General features: G+C 52.1%; 1 long non-coding RNA gene across 1 annotated transcript; it reads right to left on the reverse strand.

The window, feature by feature from the left end:
- Nucleotides 1–4,577: 4,577 nt before the first annotated feature.
- LOC109314443 lies at nucleotides 4,578–15,967 on the reverse strand. The gene is made up of 3 exons (XR_002102290.1): nucleotides 15,957–15,967; nucleotides 13,111–13,112; nucleotides 4,578–5,085 (listed from the first exon to the last, which is right to left on the reverse strand). It is a non-coding gene; the product is annotated as an uncharacterized LOC109314443 (long non-coding RNA).
- Between the last annotated feature and the right edge of the window lie 4,886 nt (nucleotides 15,968–20,853).

The raw sequence follows: 20,853 nt of genomic DNA on the forward strand, positions 1-20,853 counted from the left end.
GTTAATGAGCAATTAGCTCCTAGCCTAATTGGGCAGCAGAATGACAAATGAGCCCAGGCTTGGTTGTCGGTGCCCTCATTATCCAGCGCTCAGCCAGTGGTAATATCGAGCTCCTGTCCCACTTCCGTCATGCCACAATCAGAGCGTGGCCTGGGAGCTCGGGTGCCCTGGCGCCCTTGCCTCAAGTACCTCTCATGGACCCGGGACGTGAGCAGTGAAGCAGGGTGGGCTCTTCCTTTACCTGCCTCTCCCCACCCAGCTGTCATCCAGCAGGGTCCCCTCGGGGATCTGACCAAGGGTGGCTCACAGCAGCTCGGAGCAGACCCAAACGTCCACCGCGTGATCTGGAACACAGCGGTGCTCGGGATGGACTCGGGGAGTGAAAGGGACCCTCCCAGGCACCGCGTGCACAGAGCAAGAGGTGGCCCCCTGCCCCAAAGCACTGGCCCTTGGTCCAGGCAAGACAGAAGAGGAGTGCAAGTTTCTTATAGAAGCAAAGAATCATAGATAATGAGGGTTGGAAGGGACTTCAGGAGGTCACCTAGTCCAACCCCCTGCTCAGAGTAGGACCAGCCCCAGCTAGATCATCCCAGCCAAGGCTTTGTCTAGCCGGGTCTTAAAAACCTCCAAGGATGGAGAGTCCACCACCTCTCTGGGTCACCTGTCCCAGTGCTTTACTAACCTCCTAGTGAGAAAGTTCTTCCTAATATCCAACCTGAACATCCCTTGCTGCAACTCGAGCCCATTGCTCCTTGTGCTGCCATCTGCCACCACTGAGAACAGTCCAGCTCCATCTTCTTTTGAACCCCCCCTGCAGGGAGTTGAAGGCCTGCCAATCATCTCAGGATCTGAGCTGGGGTAGCATTGATGATGTGGGCCCGAAAAGCAGGATCCGGGTAAGCCAACGCCACCTCTCCATCCACCGTTCCACCGGCTGATCCCTCAGCGGTCTCACTCCCAACTTCTCCACGTGTCTACTTGGCACGTATGCACCGAGGCAACCCTCTCTCATTCATCATGTTTATCATGACAGCATCTAAGGCTGACTCAAGACAGGACCCTTTCACACTGAGCACTGCTTACGCAGGCATGGCAGATAGTCTCGGCCCCAAAAAACAGGCCCAGATTCAGGCATTGGGATAGAACATGGACAGCGCCTAACAGCATGTTACTTCCAGGCATCTTTTTTCAGATGCAGAGGGAGGAGTGCACAGGCAATCCCTCAGTTTGAGGAAGATCTCTACCACAGCTCATTGATGGGCCTCGTGGCGACCTCGGAGTCCAATCCCTGAGCCACAGATCCATCCGCAAAAGTTGCAGGTCTTTCCATAGGGGAGGGTAGGCTGTAGGCTGGGATTCCTCTCCTCTTCTTTCCTCTGCTCTTCCTTCTCTGATTCAAGGGCAAGACGCTTTACCTCGAAACAGGCTGCTGTTTGGTTGAGGTTGCAGTGCCGCTGGAGTTAGCAGCCAGCTCCTCCCAGCTCTTGATGTCGGCATCTGGGAGGAATGCACACTCGCAAGGAGCCAGCTACACCAAGAAGAAAGGGAAGGGGAAAGGCGGACAAAGCGGGGGGCAAAAAAGGGTGAGAGGGGATGAAGTTGCATTGAGGCAACGGAGAGCAGGTTGGAGCAAAATGCTGATCTCTCGGGGTTTGTCGACAGAAGGAAATTTGCCTTGGTATAAATGCATCAATTTGACAGTGTGAACTGTGCTTAGAACAGTTTAGCTCAATCTGGCAAAGTCCTGAAGCCAAGCCAGCTGAAGAGCCAGCTAAGTGCATCTGCGAAGGCTTTGCACTGGTGCAACTACGCTTGTATAGTTAAACCAGCACGCGACACGAGGGTCCCCGGGTCAGCTTCCCGCAAACATCGCTGCCCCTCCTTGAAGTCAACGGCAAGGGCAGACATGGAACTGCCGGCTCCTCCGTCGCTGCAGGAGTTGAGTTAAGCCAGCAGCAGCACTGGCGCGTTGGGATACGGCAGCTCTTGACATAGACCAGCACCTCTATACGGCGATTTAAGACAGGATATCACGTACATGCTCTCCAGCTTAAAATGGCGGAGGGGTGCGGTAGCAGACTGAGTCTGTCTTTTGTGCACTGGGAATCAGGGAAGGGAAGAGAAGCCAGACCAAGGCCCATCTCTTGTAAAAACTGCTGCAGGGTTGTTAATGACCACACATGACTGGGGGGTCTCACCCAACCGCTGGTTCTCTTGACAACCCGCGTCATGCTCCTGAGCCGTGAAATGCTTTGCAGCACCACCTGACGCAGAAACAGAACCACTTTCCCTCTAGGACTGATTACGGCCCCTTCTCCCGCTCTCCCTGATAAGGCTTCCCCGTGGCTGCTGATGGCTTTGAACACGATTGCTGCTGCCTCCAGGGTATGTCCTTGGATGAGACGGTCTCAGTGTACACACCCACTTTTTAGTTGCTTCGCTGCCTTCCTGTTAAGCACTGAAATGATTTTTAAAACCACTCCTTTGACCTGCAAGTCCTTGCCCAGCCTCGCGGCTGCCTGCATCGAGATCAGCTGCCACAAGCTCCCATCAGCTCTGCCACTTCTTGGCATCCTACGCATCTCGTGAGACCATCAGATTTCAGTGACTGAGGTCATTGCCGAAAGAGTTGTTCAAAGTTTTTCAATTAAGTACGTGGTCCTTTTACAAAAGTGGATATTTTCACTAACTCTTTCTTAACTTTCTAATTTTTGGCAAACCTCCTACCCTCCAAAGGCCCCCTGAAAAACGTTTCAAGTTTTCTTTTTTTCCCCCCATTCCATATCCCTTGTTCAGGGGCAAAAAATAAATAAATAATAGGTGGGGAAACCAGGAGAAAGGCTCCTGGAGAAATAAATTCCAGGAGAAATAAATAAATAATAGGTGGGGGAAAATCTAATGGAAGTAGAAAACAGAGGCGTGAACCCAAATCCCTGAATTTCTAAAAACCAGAAAAGCTGGTTTTGGAGAAATCCTGGTTTGCTCATTGATGGAATGGGCAGGAAAAAAAAAATCGGTGCACATCATCGCTTCCCCGTGCAACCGGCCACCTGCGCTCAGCTCCAGTCGCTGCATCGCCTAGGGACGACGAGCCCAACCGTGCTCTACACCCGGCCGCCAGAAGTATTTAAACCTCTTTTGGGCCAAACCTTTTTCAGGGTTGCTGATTACCGCTGAAGTGATGGTGAGCAGAGTACAGCACCACGCTCACCTCATCGACAGGACGCCGGTGACTTCCCACCATGCTTTTCACATGGCAACCAGAACTCAGCTTTAACCTTCCCATGCTGATTTGCAGCAAAGGCCCTCAAAGTACTTTGCCAGGGTGACGCAAGGCTTGCAGGGCAAGGAAATACCGTCTACCCCCAGTTTGCAGGGAAGTAGCCTATAGGGCACACCTCGTGTCCATCTGATAGGTGCCCTGCCCCCTCACCACCCGGGAATGGGAAATCCCGCCCCATCACATGGTTTGTAACAGCAGAAGTCCCGCCCCTATTCTCCTTATATGGTATGCGACATCAGACGCCCCACCCCCAACCCCGGTGACCTGGTGCGTGACATCAGAAGCCCTGCCACCTGGCTGCCATCTTCCAACCCCTTGTTTATCTGGGGGTTTTACTGTGGTTGCCTGCTCTGCTGGCGTCCCAGCCCTCGGGCGAGCGGATCCCCAGGCCGTGCATTTCTGTGGTTTTGTGTTAGTGCTAGCAGAGGCCTCCGGTCCAGTTCCCAGCCCTCTGGTATTTATAGAAACTGATTTTCCAAAGCAGAGCTTTCTTCTTTGGGGGTATTGCGTGAGATCACTTAGGAAATATAAAATTTACAGCTCAGCATTAAGAATTCACTTTCCACAAATGAATGGCTAAGCTTACTGCACTAAAAAATTAAAAAAGGCTTAAGCCCCCCTATCTGTACACTCGCGGGGATAATTCACCCCCCGCCCTCCAAAATCCCCCTCCTCAAGAAGCATGCACATGCACGTGCACACAGTTTCATACACTAATGTCATAATACAGACACAAAGGTATACATCTGTTCTGTTTTTGTATTTTAGAAGAAGGGGTTTCTGTTTGAAAACAGCTACAGGCAGGATTAAAACTTAATGTACTTATATTAACACCCTCACAAATAACCCCTCCATTTTTTAAATAAATGTTTACCTTGCCGTGGTAAAATTGTGTGCCGTTTTCCCACTAAATAAGGCCTCTGTAATAAACATCAAATAATACAGTAAGTAAAATAGTGGTTATAGCCATATAAAGAAAAAATAATACATATATACCGAACTCTGTTTTAAAAGTCACCATTAAAAAAGTACTTTCATAAAGTTCAAGCCTTTTTCTCCAGATACATATATAATCCAACTCTGTTTTGAAAGAAAGTTACCATTTTTTAAAAGTGTTTTCCTAAAGTTAATCCCTTTATCTCCAAACAGGCATATAACAAGCTGTTTTAAAACAAAGTTACCATTAAAATATTGTTTTCGTAAAAATTAAAGTTAAGCATTTCTAGTTACGTAAGCTTGCTTTATCTTTAAAACACACTTATATAGCTAACTCGTGCCTGCTTCTAGTTACGTTTTATCTTCTTTACAACAGGGTCCTACCCCCCGCCCCAAGCAACTGAAGCAACCACATGACACCAGTGAGAATGCATTACAAAACAGTCTTTATTTCCATCAAATCTGTACAATATTTACTAGTGGGGAGGGGTTGCTAAACCCGACAAAGCCTCGTCTTCCTCACTAATCAACCCATAAAGGGTACCATCAGGGTTGTCTGCAAAATGAACAGGATTTAAAAGCACTGTGCCCTGGACTAAAGGATTCTCTGTCCGGCTCAGGCAATTCACGTCATGGCCTATGGGAGTAACAGCATTTAAAACGCTTTCCACACAGAGCTCATCGCAAAGTTCCCAAATGGTCTGGTTTATATCTTCATCTAACCAGGTAAGACATTCATGACTATCTTGACTACACTCATCAAAAAAGACATCCCATGCACTTGTCAAAAAGCCTCATTCTCAAACAATATTTCATTACGGCATAGAAAGAAACACATGTAAGAGCTTTCATGACACTTCTATGTTCTTGACGCAAAACAGGACGCGTCGATTCTATTCCTAACTTTCTTCTAAGAGTCACAGCACCAGCATCAGCATCAGCATCGGAAACAACAGGTCTCTGTTCGTCACAAAAGCAGCTTCCTGTCTCAGGTGTCAGGCTTAATTAGGGACATGCTGGCATGCGGGATTTCTGGAATCATTAAAAAGGCTTCATTTAACTAAAAAGGGGATTCAAATTTAAAAAAAAAAAAAAGTTAGTCACTGTTTAATACATCCTCCTTAGCTAATTCCTACCCCATCATGGACCCTCAAACCCCCACCCCCAAACCCTAAGTGCCACCCCCCTGCCATAGCCATGCTTCAAGCTTCTTACCAGCATCTCCACTGCCTTATCAACATCATCTTCCCACTCGGGGTCCAGCACAAGGCGCTCCTCTTCTCCCAAATCCGCAGTGTCTGCTCTGGGAATCTGGACTTCCAGCTCACAGGCCTGCCGCATGCTCGCGTGGATTTCCTGACCAGGCTCGGACATGTCGGGCAGTCTCTGGGCTAGGTCTTTAATCTCCTCCTTCTCCGGACTAACGCTACGGTAGCATTTTCTCTGCAGGTGTCTGACAAGGCTTGGTGGTGAAGCAGGGAGGTCTTACCATTGTAGTGGAAGAATCCATATCTGCTTCTGCCTGCTTTAGCACAGTCTCAGAAAATACACAGGCTGCTTTGGAAAAAGAGAGACTGGGGGCTTGCAGCCTAGACCCCACTCCTCTACTCACCCCAATTGCTTCGGTGAGATTTTCAGGGAGGTCTGAGGTCTCAGAAACCTCCACCACTTTGGTCAAGGGTAGTAGGCCACAACCCCCAGCTACCCGATAGGTCATGCCAGTGCCGGGTAGCCTAGGGCGGGCCATGCAGCATGAAGGGTCAGCTTTGGGGCCTTACAGGTAGCCCTTCTGAGGTCACAGACCATGTGATAAGTGAGGTCATGCACCAAGTAATGGGGGCAGGAAATTCTGGGACCAACATGGGGGTCGAAATGACGGCTCGAAGGGTGGGGTTTCTAATATCGTGCACCATGCAATGGGCGGGAACGTAGCGGCTGGGGGAGGCGGGGTTTCTGATGTCAAGCACCGTGCGATCAGGGACTGGCGGTGGGGTTTCTGATGTCACAAACCACGTAAGGGCAACGGGGGTGAAACTTCTGATGTCACAAACTGTGCGCCAGAACTTGACTTTAGGTTGTAAGATGGTCGCTGGGTCCCAGATAGTGGCAGGGGTAGGACACGGCACCCGTCAAGTTGACGAGAGGCGTACCCTATATACTACTCAGGGGAGACAGTAGAGGCGTCTAGAGGTTTGCTCAAAGTCACGGAGCGAGTCTAGGGAGAAAGCCCTTTGGTCGAAGATCCGTGGCATGCACCGGACCATTAACCATCTGCACATGTAGCAATGCCTTAAAAGGGGCCGATTTAATGAACTGAACAAATGCTGAAACACAGCCGCCATCCAGCCAGCTACAGAAGCCTCTCCAGTCTGCGCCGCTGCGTGTGCTGAAACCCCTCTTTGCTACTGGGGAAACCGAAATGTAGTCATGTACATGGGATTGATTTCCCAGAAGTCCAAGCTTGCACAGTAGTGAGCACTCCACAGAGGTAGGCAGCGCACAGAAAAATGCCTGCATTTTTGACAGTCTCGCCTTTCACTGCAGGTTCCCCACAGCGTTTCTCTTTAAAATGCCTTTGCACAGCCCTGTTTATATCTCCTGGCTCACCACCTCCTCTTGCTAATATTTTATTTATTGCATCCTGGACCTAACAAGTGAGCTCCTTCCCCAATCGCTGCTAATTAGACTCGGTGTCTCTCCAGACCGTGTGTGCGTGCGCATCCAGACAGTACGTGGACATGCTTTGCAATTCATAGGCAGCGTTCAGCCTCCCATACAGACTGTTCAAAGGTCAGGTCACCTGGATAGATATATTTTACTTCACAAGTTCAGGTAGCAGCAAGTGGGATTAATATTGCATTCCACCGAAGAGTCAGGGAAAGATAATAAAAGACTGCCCATCCTTACGCCTCAGTACAACCAAAGCAACTCCAAGCAAGAGGGCCATGTTGGTTTTCTTCCTTTCCCCCCGCCCCCTCCCTCTCCTTGTCGGTCTCAAAGCACCGGCTACAGGCCGAGCGTTGCACCTTGTCCGTTTCAAAGTCACATCCTCGCCTTTGATATTGTCAAGAAGTTTTCTGAGCCAGAAACGTGGCCTTTGAAATTCCTTTCCACGTAAATGCATGGCTGGTCCCCTCTTTCATAACTCTAGAACCACTATGGGCAGGGAAAAGTGAAGCAGTGCGTCCGTAGCAGCTTGGTTTGGGAGCAACCTTGCCAGGGCTTGCAGGGAAGGGGGGGTGCAGGTGGGAGCTGGGGTTGAAAAGACTGAAGGGCATTTCTGGGCGTTGGTGGATTGGTACCTTTATCCAAAAAAAATCACTCAGGGAAGCAAGCAGTAAATCCTGCCCCGGGTATATAAAAATCAATATTGGTCTTAGACCAGGGACACCAAGGATGACAGAAGGACCTTCACACTGGAAAAATCCTTATAATGCAGCAAATCCTGCAGATGTGGAAATTCAAAAAGACAGACAGACAGACAGACAATAAGCCATCTGTCTCTCTAGTAAGACGTGGGCCAAGACACTGCTAATGAGCTGGGGCTGTCCTTGCAACCAGCTGGGGTTCAAGCCCACTAGGTGGGAAGTGCAATGTGACCCACCACAGCTCCAGCCCATTTCCTCCTCAGTCCCCCCGCATAATTTCACAAGGGGAAGGAAGAGTAGGGTCTGTAACTTGCGTCTGTTTGGTTAATTCGAGTCGCAGCACATTAGTTCTCAATATGTGGACGTGTCTGACTTCCTCGCCTCTTGACAACTGAGATTGAGGTGCGTACAGCAGAAACCACTCTTTGGTTGGCCGTACCCTGAGATGGACCGAGACTGGCTGCCTGCACTTTTTATCATCAGCTATGCCCACTACCTTCACTATGGTAGATATTCAGGTGATTAGAGCTGCGCAACATTTGGACCTTCCTTCCATCCCATGAAAAGCTTCTTCCAAAATCAGGGCAAAGAGTTAAAGTGTCAAAATTATTGGATGAATGGAATTACCAAATTATTATTAGGAAAAAGTGCATTCTAACTTTCTTTTTTTAATAGTTAGTTTTGGGGAACATCAGTGTTTGATTTTGGTTTCGACTCAAAATACTTCAAGTCACTTCGTTATTACTGAGCCTCATATTTCCCCCTTTAGCTTGGGGCATTACCTCATGCAGCGATAATTCAGAAAGCCGCACGCCCTTTCCTTCTGCCTCATGGACCACCTCAATCCCCGATGATGGCCCTAGTGTCATGGGGCTCCCAAAATGCACTACCCAGTTCAGTGACAAGAAGTCCATATGGGGTGACAGGAAGATGTAGGGTTCGGAGAAGCCTGGCCCATGGAAGAAAAAAAAGGGGGGCCTGAACCACAACTCCCATAAAGCAACAGGCAGAGAAGTGCCTTCCATTGCGAGTTATGCTGGACCAATTCAAGACAAACAGACTGGATTAATTTGAAACATGAAATATTCTAGTTTAGGTCAAAATGAAATAGTTCATTTTTCTCAAGGGACAATTATTTTATTGGGAGGAAGGGAGGAAAAAAAAAAAAATCAGATTCCCCAATAGAAAACTTATCTAGTAGGAAGTGCCTTTTTCATTGGAAAGTCAAGAAATTCCCCTCCAGCTCTATTGTTGATCTATTAGTCATTTCTAGAGGTAGCAAATGGGGCTATTTAATGGGAACTGTATTGGCACTGAGCAGTTCCTCTTCTGTCATAAGGGTTACCTTAAGTGGAGTACCACCACAAAGACTCGTTATCACCCTACATATTCAACGTGAATGCAAGAGCATTTACCTCTGTTCACGGAGCATCACAAAGTTGAAATTAAGAAGGCAAAACACAGACCCCAGGAAAAGAATTGCTATAAGGCATTAAGCACCATTAAGTCTATACCAGGCATTTCTGATTCAACAAGCGCCTCTTCTCCATTGCACTTCCTCCTCCTTGCATCCTTTCAAGCGCGGCAGCAGCATAGTGTTCGTGAGATCATATTGACATGGTGGTGAAGGAGGAGACGCCAGAAGCTGGCAGCTGCAAGGAAGAAAAGCTCTTAGCAAAAGGGAAAAAAGAATAAAAAGCCAGCGTTAATTAGCAAGCAGCAATTCTGCATGGCACACAGGCCATTTACTGGCAAAAAAGACTTCTTTTTATTCAAAAGAAAAATGAGCCTTCTCCCACCATAGAAAACTCTCCTTAAAACAAGAGTAGATCATCAAGCACTGGAAGGACGGATGGGGCAGTGAGTAGGGCACTAGTTTAGGGCACTAGGAGACCTGTTTTGAAACACGAGATCTCCGGCAAGTCATCACCTCTCCCTGTGCCAGTTTTGTCCGTAGAAAGGAGAGCGCGGTACTTGCACACCGGAGCGTCTTGAGGGTAAATGGAGTCAGCAGGATGTCAAGAGGCCGTTCAGTCCATTCCCCCGGACTGAGAGAAAGAGTGAACCTAGACCAGCCCCAATAAACACTTGTCTAACCTATTCCTGGATAATCCCAGGGAAGGAGATTTCACAACCTCCCAGGTAGCCTGTTCCAGTCTTTATCATTAGAGAGCTTTTCCTAATATCTAACCTAAATCTTTGCGGCAAATTAAGCCCTACAGGAAGAACACATTAAAGCTGTGAGATGCTGAGATACTGCAGTAATAAGGGCTGTAACATGCGCTTGAGAGAGAGTTGGAGGGAGTTTGCAAGCATCCTGCGCACGTGTACCTTCGTCCAGATGCTTTCATTGCCCCCTCACATTACACCCTGGAGGAGGTGTAAAGCAGAGGTCCTGATGGCTTTACCCAGCAAGGACCGTGAAGCTAGACGTGTTAGAGACCGGGTGCTTCCAAAACACAGCACAAGCCCCTTCCCCAAACAGCTTACAACCTACATACACAACAAGGAGGACATATTCTTGCTGCTGCTTCATAAGCGAGGAAGCTTACGGCACAAAGGGACTAAGCAATTTGCCTGAGGTCACACGCTTGGGCTTTGGCAGAGCGAAACATCAAATCCAGATCGAGTTTTTGCCTGCTGCTTAAACTACAAATCTGTCCTTCCTCTCTAAGCCTCCCTGGCTCTTTCCATAAGAACAAGGGCATCGACCACCGCTGTGAAATCGCAGATGCATAATGAACTAATATGGGACCTGGGACCAGAGATGCTGCATCCATATTTGTGAACGATTTGCTCCGCACCTGAGAAAAGGGGCATGCTCCCTGCAGGCCAAAGAGAAGGAAACAGGTATCAGCTCAGCCAGCTCCTCTGCAACAAGCCTCGGTGCGTGGGAGCGGGCGAGCGGGATCATAATGGACACGAGGGAGCCAAGGTAGGACATCTCGATAACTGCTAGCAGCCAGACTCCAGACGCACTCTACTGACTTTGCCATATTCTAGGAAGCCCCAGCCAGCCTCTTTTCTGGGGGCGAGACGCACACTTTTGTGGTATTGAAAATCAGGAGCCAGACTTGAGTCTGCGGAGGGCAAAGCAAATAGCTTAATTGCCGATGGTGCGTTGCAAATGATTTTATGGAAGATTTTAGCTACAAAGTGGATTTTGCTGTGCTGTCCCCTGAACTCACAGCAGTTTCCATGGAAATAAATGGGTTTCTTTGGGTGGTTTTGTGGATTTTTTTTTCCTTTAAGATTAAATAACCTCCGGAGGAAAGGGCAAGACTTCCAGGGACCTTCACAGCACTTTTTGTTACTGGAGACAGAAAAGACCGTCTGTGGAAACAAACTAATTCTTCTCAAACAGAAGTAACTTGTGTGCTGGAAGAGCATCCATGCTGGGAAGCATCACAGTGCCGCTTGTCCCAAGACAGCCGTTCTGGCTACTTTCTCAGGTAGGTGTCACCTCTTTGGTGGCTGGATCATCGACTCCATCACCTGCATCCAGCTCTGCTGCTGCACATGGGATACAAAGGGCTGCAGGATAACAGCATTACAGTCATAAGGACTCTACTTGGTTAGGCAGAAATGATGCAGTATATCAGAGGACACACACACGCACGCGCGCAACGCTCTCCCTCTCACAACCGATGGGTGCATCAGTTATTTCTTGGTTTCTTCCATCTCAAATCAGTCAGTCTTGGAAGTGCCGGGTCTCTCCTCCTATATGGATAAACGTGACTGCTCCTGCCTTACTGGGTCAGAGGGACATCCCTCTCCAAGACTGTCAAGCCAGCATGTTGTGCAAACACGAGGTTCACAGTAAAATATGCAGAGAGCGCGCGAGATCGAGGAGGAACCATTTCAGCTGCGGTGGGGAGGAAGCAGCAGCAGGAGACGCGCGCCAGTGAAATACAGGGGCTGCTTTAACTTCAGCTCCAAAGCCCTCCTGTTCATCTGATCAACTCTGCCCATCGCACCAAACTTCTTCTTGCTCAGCCTGAGCCAAAGCCCTGTGCCTGTCACTGGGCAGGTAGCATTTGTGCGTCTAAAACCTTCCCGCCAGACACAGGACCAGAGGGAAGCGGGAGGGACCATCCACAGGCCAACACTGCAGGCCCCCAAGCACAGGGCCAAGCTGGATGAGAAGGGGCACCTGAGTAGAGAGAGCCAATTTCTTTCCCCAGCCTCCCAGGGCACGGCAGAAAGCGTCCCGGCAATGAGGGGCGATGGCTGCACGTAACCAAGATGCCAGGCCTCTCGCCCAGAGATGCAACAGGCCCCGACGAAAGGAACTGGAGGGAATGCAAAAGGCCCGGGCCACGTGGAGCAGTGGGGAAACAAGTCCAGAGCTGCTCAAAGCAGCGTTTAAACTTCTGACCTCCTGCTCCAAGCAGGGGGGAGAAGGCGGGGGCGGTGGTGAGAGGTGGCCATAAATCTTCCAGCTCATCTATGGGCCTTCATTAGCAACGTGAATGAGCTGCTCTCCTTGCAGCCACCCCCATGCTGGACTGGGACCGACCAGGTGGGCTGCACGAGCCCCACTTGGCTCAGTGGTGCACAGCAGCGCTCGCCCCGTGGGTGTACTAATGCAACAGGCCAGCGCAGGTGAAGGGCAGAAAGCTACAGCAGCTTTGGCCCTTCTGCAGGGCTTCGGCCATCGCATTGCAAATGCAAGCTGAGGCGGCTCCAGCTGGAGGCTGCACGCATGCTGGGAAGAGGGCCAGGAGTCTCACCCCGTCTCACTTTACAGCCGCAGCCCCCTAGCAGACGAGGCACGAAATATCAAAGGGCAGGGGCTCAAGCGATCCCAAATGCTTGGCTGGGTTGGTGCGCAGGGCTTTTCAGTTGGCGGCTGTCCAGCACAACAGCCAAGGCAGGCAGGCACTTTAAGAGGAACAGGGTTGGGCTAAATTCATTCCTGGTGCAAAGCAGGTGGATCCCCACGGGCCTCCAGAGGGGCTGCATTTGCCTGTCCCAGGCCAGGATCCAAGCAGCCGCACAGCATCGAAGCCCAACCTGGCCACTGAGGCATCAAGTTGCCCACAAAAGTGGCACTGGGCTGCACCCCTCTGGATCCACCCTGGGCAGCATGCATTTTTGCAGCCTAAAGGCAGCCCAGGATTAGCATGTTTCAAAGGGGTTTCAGACCCACAACAGAGCCAGGCCCTCAGCTGGCCTCCACCTCACTTGCGGGCATTTGTTACGGGGGCTTTAGAAAGCACCTCTGCCCGTGCAAGCCTGGCCATGGCTTTAGAGGCCACAGCTAAAAGAGGCCCTCTCTCTTCTGGGACATGGGTGCTGCTGCCTCCACTGACCATTCGCCCACGAACCGCTGTGGTGGCGCTGGCAGGCTGCGAATGGAAGGTGCGGGCGGGGATGGAAATCAGGTGCAGGAGGCTCTGGTTTTATTCCCTTGTCACTCCGAGTGGGTCCGTGGCAGCCAGGCCACGGGGCAGAAATGCCGCTGAGGAGGTCATAACAGCACTCCTGAGCACAGCAGTGGGTGGATGAGGGGACACCCACATCTGCAAGAGCCAGGCACCTTCCTGCTACATCCGCACGAGCAAACAGCAGTCTGTGGGCCTGACAGCTGAGGGGGCACAGCCTGCTTGCTCCAGCTGAGGCAGTTCAGAGCGAGGGCACCCAGCACGTGGCAGCGCAGGCCAAGGGCTGAGTGTAGCATCCAGCGCATCGGCACCCAGGGGCAAGAGGAGCTGGGAGCAGGGGAGCAAGAGCCCAGCTGCGTGGAGCTGGAAAAACGTTGGGAGCATGAGGAGGAAAAAAAAGATGCCTTGCTGGATTCAGCATCCAGACTAAACGTTGCATATGAAAGCTCACCCCTTTGCCCACGAATTCACTCCTACAGGGTATACAGCAGGGGTCAGCAATGTTTTTGGCCAGAAGGTCAAAACACCCCAAACTCAACCTATGACTCAATTTGGCATGCCGTGGACAATCGGTGGAGAAGGGCCCAATCCTTACTGCTGGCCGTGGGTGCACGCGCACCGCTGGGAGGGTGGTGGGAGAAGAGCCGGGGTTATGCCGCCCCGGCCCCTTCCGCACCGTGCACCCCAAGCCGTGCGTGCAGCTGCCACCCGCCGTGCAGGCTCCAGACCCCAGCGCGGCTGTTTGCAGTTTGCCTGCTGCAGGTGGCCAGAGCCCAGGGCGGCCGTGACAGGCAGCCAGGAGTCGGCAAACAGCTGCGCCGGGGTTCGGAGCCCAGCCAGGCTCCAAGGCAGTGGCGGCTGCACGCCTGCCCTGGGGCGCACAGCCGGGAAGGGGCCTGGGGCGCGCAACCTGGGCCCCTTCCATGCCGTGCGCTCCAAGGCGCACGTACAGCCACTGTCGCCGCAGAGCCTAGCTAGGGCTCTGGACCCCAATGCAGCTGTCAGCAGCCTCCCAGCTGCTTTTCATAGCAGGCCTGGGCTCTGGGCAGCTGCTGCCTGCCACAAAGCCTGAGCTGCTTGCAGGAGGGCTTGCAGTTTCCTGGCTGCCTGCTGCAAGCAGCCTGGGCTCCATACCAGTGGCAGCTGCCCAGAGCCTGGGTCGGCTATGGCATGCCGAGCAAAATGGCCTCACGTGTCATGCCCTGGCACACATGCCGGGGGTTGCTGATCTCTGGTATACAGACATCATGCTTGCATGTACTGGACATTTATACATGCCCACGCAGCACAAGGGGGAAGACAGGAGGCAGGAGCCCTCAGTTCTAGTCCCATCTCTGCCACTGACCCCCAGCGATGCTCCTTGCAACTGCTCCGTGCCCCTCCACTTCCTCTGTTGCTGTGAGCACCCCCAGCACAGGAAAGGCACTGCATCTGCCCCAAAGAGCTCCCAGTCTAAGGCACAAACAGGAGTGGAGTAAAGGGAGCCAGGTGACAATAGCCACGGTAGGGAATGAACTGGTAACCTGAAGGCAAATGAGGGAAAGCTGATCTCCAGTTACCTGCACCCCTACCAGGACCACCTTCTGCAAGGAAAAATTGCATAATTGCCACACGCACAAGATGCACACACTTAGAGGGACTGTCTAGAGCCAGGAAATTCAGTTACCCTTGACAGGCTGAGCTGATACTGCAACTTTAACCCGGCGCTGTGCACAAAGGGGAGGGTAGGATGTGATTTAGAATAACCTCAACGCCAGCTTAGCACCCCTGGGCTTTTGCGCCTGCCTCGTCTCTTCCAGCACAACCTGCTGTGGTTCCTGGGAAAACGATCCCGGTGCCGTGGGCAGCAGAGGCTGGAACGCTGCCTAAGTGCCCTATGCCCCTTCCGAAATAGCAGGGCTCATGGGGTCTGAACCGCTGACCCCAGCTGCTCCGGCTGGCTGCCTCTGGGCACAGCACTATATGCAGCCAGCATCTGGGATGCGATCAAGCTAAGCCCAATGGCTGGGTCCTGGGAAGGGCCCAAGCAAAGGCATGGGCTTCTCTCACCTGCACACAAGTGACTTTCTTTCTGGCACTCAATGAGCCCTCCTATATGCTCCCACCATGGCCTGGGGCCCTGGGCAGCTGCCCAGCAGGCTGACCCCATAAGCCACCTCTAGTCCCATGCCAGTGTCCTCCTGGCTCTTGCAGATGTAAGCTGCATGCTAAGTCCAAGCAAAGCTCTCCTACACAGCCTTTACATGCGACGGGGTCTGGCACGTACCGTGAGCTCCCCCTACCGCTCCGCTGAACCAAGTTCATGGGCCGGCGTGGAAATCGCCAGCTGGGAGCAGGAAACTCTTAAGGACAGAGCCCAGGAGTGACATTGTACCCAAAGAAGAGAACTCTGTGCTCAAAAGCTCATCTAGAAATCTCCTGCAGACCTGCAGTTGGGCCACCCCCAGAAACATCACCCTTGCTTCGCTAATTGTAATTAGCTGGGGCCACGCTAAGCTCTGTCATTCATCTCAGGACAAGCACCCCTCCCAAGAGTTTGCTTCTGCCACTTATGAAAGAGGGAGGAACAGGAGGAAACGCCTCCAGTTTTGCTTAACTGCTGCAGCTAAGTCAGTAGCAGCCGGCCCCGTTTGGGCTGCGAGGCCTTGTCGAGGCAGTGAGACACGCCAGACGGGAACGGACAGGGCCCCAAGAACAGACCGGCTCCCTCCAGCCGCCGGCCACATGCCGACACAGGAGCCTGCTTCGGTTGAGCCAGGAAGCCAGGCAGCCTGGGCAAACCCCATGGGTTTGTTCAGCAGCTCGTGGGGCCGGCCTGGTTTCTTGCTATGCATACGACTGTGCCGCTTGCGTGTTTTGAGAAGTTCGTCTGCAAGCAGGAGGACCGGCCCCGACTGTGGACATGCTCCAGGAAGCTGACGGGTGTTTTTGATTCTGCCACGGTCCCCCCGCGTCAGGTTCAGGCGTTATGACAGGGTCGACAGTTTTATGAAGAGGTTAGGTGATGGATTTGTACGGGATGGTTTGGATAGGGATGATCCTGCCTCAGGCAGAGGGCTGGACTAGATGACTTCTGGAGACCCGTTCCAGCCCTGCCTCTCTTTGAGACAAGGGCATCACCCAGAGAGGGAAACTGAGGTCCAGGTGGTGCAGTCGCCGAGCCAAGAGCAGTCAGGAGCGGAGCCCCAGATAGTCTCTTGCTGCAACCACTAGCCCAAACTGCTTCCACTTTGATTTCCTGTAGGTCTTCCCATGGCAAAAACCCACAAAGAAAAACCGCAATGCTCTGTCAGCAAGCACCTTTGCCTTGGGGTCTCTGAGATGACAGACATGGAGCTCTCCAGTGCCCTGGGTACATGCCCTTTGCAGAGCAGGGCCATGTTATTATCCCAATACAATGAAGGAGAAAACCTTTCATCGGATGGGACATATAGCAGCCAGCACAGCATTCCCAGACATGGGGGCCAAAGCAAGCTCCTGGCACTTCAGTCGTTGCAGAGCATGGGAGGTCTTTAGCTGTGACTCGAGCCGAGACAACTAGAAGCAGCCCGCGCCGGACTGGGAGGACGCGAGGGATGTTTCTGAGATAGGAGATGCCTTCCACCCCTCTCTGCTTGGTGACCCTCCAGGAAACCCGCCCAGAACAAAGTCTCCTCTCTTCTACTCCATGCACACTGGGAGCTTCTCCTATGTATCTTGATGCACCTTACACAGGACACCAGAGAAATGCAGCCACCTCTGTGACGGAGTCTAAGCCAACATGTTTAAGGGATACAGGTTTTAGCCATGTTGGTCTACAGGCAAAAAATATGCAGAACTCTTGGCAGAGGTGACATCTTTTATTAGACCAACTAAATAGTTGCAAAAAAAATGTTTTTTATTTGCAAGCTTTCAGGCTCCCTTGCCTTTCCTTAGGTTTAAGGGGCTCCCTACAACAGCAAGGGCAAAGCAGCAGAGTTTGCATTTACTGAGCCCCTGCTGCCATCTCCTGGACAAACCTCAGAAGAGCACGCACCTTCCAGGGCTGCAGGGTGTCTTGTGTCAGACACTTGGTTAAAAAAAAAAATGAGATAAAACCTCACGTTGCCAACTTTAACCTGGGCAAATGCACACTCCACCGCACCCCGAGACCCAAAGTTAAAATAAACATGCTTACAGGACAGCAGCCAATTGCACAGAATAGGAAAACAGGTGGAGCAAAGGGCAAACCGTGTTACTTAGCTGGCCAGCCCCAAGGGAGCCGTGTTCTTGGGAAGAGACAGTGCAGCGGGGTGAGTAGGGGCAACGTCCTCATTACTAGTCCAGGGCAGGGAGGGGCTGTTCGCAGGGCGAGGGAGGGGAACATCACAGGTCGTGCCATGCAAATGGCTCCAAAACTTACGTACCACCGACAAGCAAACATCTCCCCCCTTAAAATGAAGCCTGGCATCCCAGCCTAATTGAGTTGACAGCAGATGTGAGCACAGGTGTGAATCTATACAGACCCAGACAGGAGAGTCAGCCTCTCCTCTGGTCCAAACCTGATTTTTCATGTGCACAGACAGAGGAATTTGTGCCTCGGCCTGTCACTTAACAGGCGACAAAGGACTAAGCCGTAAGGAAATGAATGTGGGCTCCTGGACACAGGAAACCACCTTTGGGCAACCGGTACTCAGCAGGAAGCCCCCAGTCCTGCAAGCCTGCTTCCTCCCCTGGAGTCTCCTCCCGCCCTCTTTGCCTGCGCCCCGGTTTGGTCCTCTCGAGTCTGCTCTAAACCCGGTCCTTCTCTCTACTAGCCCCTTGCTGACTGCGGGGAGGGCAAGGGAGGTCCCGACGATGGAAGAGGAGAATGTGGCCCTCACTCTCAGGGCTCACAGTCCAGCGGGCAGGGGGAGTCGTGGAGGGGGAAGCCTGGCCAAGTCTCCGCAGCCCACAGCCGGTGAGTCGTTGCACTACTGTAGCACCAAGAGGCTCCAGCTGTACCACGTACAGAGCCACCTAGCCCAGAGAGCTTACAGCCCGAGCAGACAGCACAGGTGGAGCCTGCTCACAACCGCCCCAGGACAAGCCCAGCCTAACTTTCTCCTCCGGGGGCTTTTGCACTGGTATGAACAGGGCACGCTTCCTCCAGAAAAGGCGGGATGCTACAGGTGTCGGGAGCACTCCCTGCAGCAGCTCTTAAGCAAGCAGGACAAGGGCGACCGCCGGAGCCGATTCTAGGAGGCACCAGGTAAGCGCTTCACGCCACGCCCAGGTAAGGGGAGTACAGCTCCGAGTCAGTGGTCTGAACTCAGCACTTCTCACTGCTCGATCTAAAACTGCTTTGCGTAGGAAATGTGTCGCTACAGGAAATTGCACTGACCTGCCAGGGAAAGGAGCTGGTTCTGCTGGGGTCCGAGCGGGGGATGGATGGTCTGTGCTGCCCGAGGTGCAGAGCCGTAGGTCCGCTAAACCAAGAGGACATTGGTGTTAGCCACGTTTGATTTTTCCCTTGCTTTGGTACCGATAGAAATGGTCTGCAAAGGTCCAGTACATTGCTCAGTGGTGCTGCAGGCCTATTTCTTGTTCTGGCCAGGTGCATGCAGTGGCTGCTCAGCTGTTTGCTATTAGACCCTCACCCCTGTTATTAGGGGAGGATGGTGTGTGGCTGGTGTCAGAGGAGAGGCACAAAACTTGGTCACAGACCTGCCCAAAATACCACCCCCCGATCCAGCTGGGATAGATTGAAGCACTGGCACAGGGGCATGGGGCCTTTACCTCCTCCTCCTTTCAGCCTCACCCTGGTTATTAAGGACTTCAGTGGTCTTTGTAAAAGAAGTCGCTGGCCCAGTGACTGTAACACGACATTGCCTTTAGTGACCTTTCCAATGGCTATCAGCTTATAGCCTGCAACTTGGGCTATGAAGCCTGAACTCAGCTCTCACCCTGGCAGGACAGCCCCTCTTACCTCCTCCCCACCCCAGCCAGGTTTGAGGCAGTGATGGAAAAGCCCTAGATGACACCACCCTCCCTATCCTAGCTCGGGGTCAAAATATGTTTTGCAGCCAAAAGGGACTTGGCTTCCCAGAGCTTTGCCTTCAGCACTTTTAGCCAAATGCTACTCGCTCCAAAAAAGCAGTAGCAGTCCCCTGGCCTTAGGGAAAGACTTGGAGCTGGACCCTCCTTCGGCATCCCACGGCCAGAAGAGATTTCTCAGGCCGCCGCCTGGGGCGCAGGGGAGCACGGGGGGGGCAGCGCTCCACTCCCGGCGCATGTCGCATGGCCGCGGCCCCCCCCAGCAAAGCACCTCACTTCCCAGGAGCTGCTGCCTCAGCCCAGAAATTACAGCATGCCTCAGCCAGAGGCCAACACAATTTTTCCTCCTTCCCATTTATGCTCCCTATTTCTCATTGGGTCCGAAACACCCGCTTCAGAAGTGAATGCAGCCCCATCACCCTAGAACAATACATTTCAAATAAGCATTTAAAAGACCTTTTCTTGACATGAATAAAATTGATTGGGACCGTTACCTTATAGCCACTTCCCACAGAAAAAGCCTTTTAAAGCCAGCCCGAGGCGGGGAAGCAACATTTACATTTAGATGAAGGTGTTTCTATAGCAGCTTCTCCCAGTAGTTTCTGGGCACTGGGTATTATCTCGGGAAGAAATTAGCAAGACCAGGGAACATAACATTTGATAACCGAGAGGGAAGAAAAACCCCATGGTCAGCCTCCAGGTGTGTTGTGAGCTGAAGTCCCATCAAGCACTTGGTAGTGTTAGTTATATGCAACACGGTGATGTCAACTTGTGAAAGGAAGGCCATAATAGCTATCAACTTCATGCCAGGGCAGCAAGAGACCTACCATGCTCCAAGGAGCTACCCTTCCAGCGCGTGAACAATCCCAATAGAAACCTCGCACCGTGAAGCAGATTGAGCAGTTCCTTCGGTCACTTTTACTGGGTTGGTTAGGACCCAACATCTCTACATCGGCCCTGGTCCTTACGTTCACTTCATCTATTACTTGCCGAGACCCCGGGGTGCTTGTCAACCGAGAGCTGCAGAATATCACGTCAACGCTGAAGTGCAGCTGTCTCCAGGGACGAGGCAGCCCCAGGCACGCGGCACAGCCTTCAAGTGGGGTCACGGAGGAAGGGATGGAGAATTTGAGGGAGGAACACCGGGACGCGGGTTGCCAGAGGGCTGCCTTTGCATCCCTCCGCCATTCGTGTACCAGCTGCAGGCAGGATCAGGGAGCACCATCACCTAATTCGACAAGGGGAGGAAGCAGATGATGCAGCAAGGCACGCAAGACAGGCGGCCAGAGCTCCAGGAGGTATCGGGGGCCACACAGACAGCACCCACCTAGAAAAGAAACAGCAGAAACCTACCACCCCCTTTCTGTGCAGGGTTGTGTGCAAGGCCACTTTATTTGCATGCGTCGTTGGGGAGACCATGCTGCAAACTTGCTCTTCTGCAACACAGGCAATGGAGGAGCATCTTCAGAGAACCTCACTGCACCCTCCCAGCTCCAAGGTTGTATCAAAATCACGGGCTTAGGCAATGGTGATAAAGCAGAGACCGGCGTGCTCTTGCAGCTCTGTTTCAGGGCCTATCAGCACGAGGCAGGTGTGCTGTTTGAGGTAGCTGCAATATAACTTCCTTAAATCTGGATGCAGCCAGAGATATAAGCATGCTTTACTTGCACGTGGGACTACACCGAAATAAATAATCTTTATACCAGTATAATCATGTCCACAACAGGGGACTGTACTACTTGAACTGTACTGGTAAAAGAAATCATCCTCCCCCCACCCCAGGTACTATTATACAAGTAAAACTCAGATGCGCACCAGGCCTACGCTGGCGAGAAGACAAACAGACACTCCCCAGTTGATCTCAAACCCTCCCAAGGCCTCTTAC

This window comes from Crocodylus porosus, unplaced genomic scaffold (genome assembly GCF_001723895.1).
Source record: "Crocodylus porosus isolate Cpor-Errol unplaced genomic scaffold, CroPor_comp1, whole genome shotgun sequence".
In the NCBI taxonomy this organism is placed as follows: Eukaryota; Metazoa; Chordata; order Crocodylia; family Crocodylidae; genus Crocodylus; species Crocodylus porosus.